Source organism: Echinops telfairi, unplaced genomic scaffold (assembly GCF_000313985.2).
Source record: "Echinops telfairi isolate 266 unplaced genomic scaffold, ASM31398v2 ScPeMD7_7469;HRSCAF=8507_1, whole genome shotgun sequence".
In the NCBI taxonomy this organism is placed as follows: Eukaryota; Metazoa; Chordata; class Mammalia; order Afrosoricida; family Tenrecidae; genus Echinops; species Echinops telfairi.
The window spans coordinates 45,728,175-45,730,456 of NW_022111373.1; the positions used below are offsets into that span (position 1 = coordinate 45,728,175).

The 2,282-nt window shown below is 35.1% G+C and overlaps 1 pseudogene; it reads left to right on the plus strand.

Annotated features, from left to right (window-relative positions):
- The window catches only part of LOC101646052, a 4,300-nt pseudogene extending 2,441 nt beyond the window's left edge, over positions 1-1,859 (plus strand).
- The last annotated feature ends 423 nt before the right edge of the window (positions 1,860-2,282 follow it).

A 2,282-nucleotide genomic window follows, 5' to 3' on the forward strand; every position in this document is an offset into this window, starting at 1 on the left:
ACTCTTACTTAAGGATAATCTTATTGCTTTTCTAATCACACTATCGGAATATAAAACTTTGTCTTCTGAAATTTGTAAAATACATTTCCTCATGATCACTGCTCACCTTCCAGATCACACCTCACTTATGCTGATTTCTCTTTAGATTTCAGGTTACTTTTGGTTTCCACAGAGATCTACGTAGGCACCATTATGCATTATCATAACTTAAATTGCTATGAGAGTTGAACTTTCTCAGTTGAATGTCTCCAGTTGGACCATAGACTGAACCATCTATAAAGTTAAAATACATGAATTCTAAAAATCATCACTTTAGTTCAAGTGTCTGATCAAGAAATTTAAATTTTATTTTACATAATTTGTTTATATAATAATATTCCTTAAGATTGGTAGATTTTAGAGTCATCAATGAACCTAGAATATAAAAGTTTAAACCAAGTTAAAAAAATTAAAAATCTATCACACTAATGATTGTCTTTTAGTTTCAAGGTAGAAAAAAAGAAAATAAGATAGTTGAACATAAATTTGTGTACACAAGTAATAGTTCTTGGCCAATTTGATTTGTAAATTAGGTACAATAAATTTGGAAGCTGCAAAACTCTCTTTCTAAACCTTAGTCTGGGACTCTTCCCCTAGGTGGAGCTCTGGTTTTTTGCTAAAACAAAAATAACTACCTGATATATTGGACAACACAAAAGAAGCAAAATTGCCAGAACAAATAAAGTGCTAAAGAGAACGTCATCTAAAGAACTCTGTGCTGCTAACATTTTCCTAAAATTTTATCACTCTTTGGAATATTATATATGCATTTCTACTATATATTTCTTCTGTAATTTTATACTAGAATTTTAACAGAGAAATTGCAAACAAGAGCATTTTATGTGTAATTTTATGTTCCATCATTCAAGCATAATATATTTGAAAATCTGTCCTGAAAAATAAAAATAGAAAAACAGAAAACATTTCAAAAGATGAAATGTGATATAAATGAGAGTTGAATGAAAAAGTATAAGATACAACATTGTACAAAACATTAAATGTTATGCTGTACACGTTACTTCTGTCAACATTAAATTGTTCTATAAATATCTCCCTCTCACTGCCATCAAGTCGTTGCCTGCTCATAGTGTCCCTGGATGACAGGGAGAATTGTTCCGATTCGTTTCTGAGACTTTTACTCTTTACTAGAAGTTGCAAGCCCCACCTTTCTCCTGTGGAGTGGCTGGTGATCTGAAACAAGTAGCATATAGATATGTTCTTCCCCAAATTGGAGTGATTACAGTTTCAAGACAGGCAGAGTTGTTTCCAGCAAGAAGATGTTCTAGATTTAAGAAAATTGCTCATACATTTGGGCTAGCAACAAAAGGAGCAATGGTTTACTACTTAGTCCAGTCAGTAATAATTGCAAAGGAAACTGGAAAGAAGGCATGTTCTGTAAACGAGCAAATTTAGGAAGCAGTTAAATCATTGTGGGCAAAAAGAAACAAAAAACAATCACTCCTTGAAACTAAAGACAAAACTAAGGTAGGAAGTTATGCTGAAATAAAATACCTACAAAGGCAACCCTAATCCTGAAAAATCCAGTGCCTTTGCCAACAAAACTCAACTCTGAAACAAAGGCCAAATTAGAACCCACTTCAGGAGCTACGCAGTTTATATCTGGCACCAAGCTCATGGATCACAGGCAGTTCCATCCAGAAGATGGAGACGTATATAACACTAGAAGCCAAAACGATGGCCTAGAGAACTCCCAGATGTATCAAGTTGCAAATTGTGCTAATCTGGGTATACTACAGAAACAAATCCAGAGACACTCATATGTGCGCACTCTTTTTAGATCAAAGAGTAATGTATATTAAGAAAACATCCCAGCTCAATTCATATCAAGTCTGTAATGCCGTTATTAGACCATATGTCCAATACTAGTCTATAAATTCCTCTTCAGATGCATGCAACACATGAAATGATACCAAAAGCAGGAAAATCACAAGCCTGAGGGTAGAAAATCTTGTGGATCCAGTGGCAGTGGAAGCATCTCTATGGCTCTGGCTGCCATCTGGGAGGTGTAGCAGAAAGAGTGTGTGTCCTGCCCTCAGGGAAGAAGACTGTGGTTCTCTGAATCCTCAAAAGGCCATGCCCACACGGAGGCATTATTGGCTATGACCTGGTTGACAGGCTAGACTCTACACCTTTGCTTAAGTTGACAGGATATTATGTAACTGCCACACCAAAAATGATGAAAATTCATGTAATGGGTAAATGTGACACATAGAGTATAACTT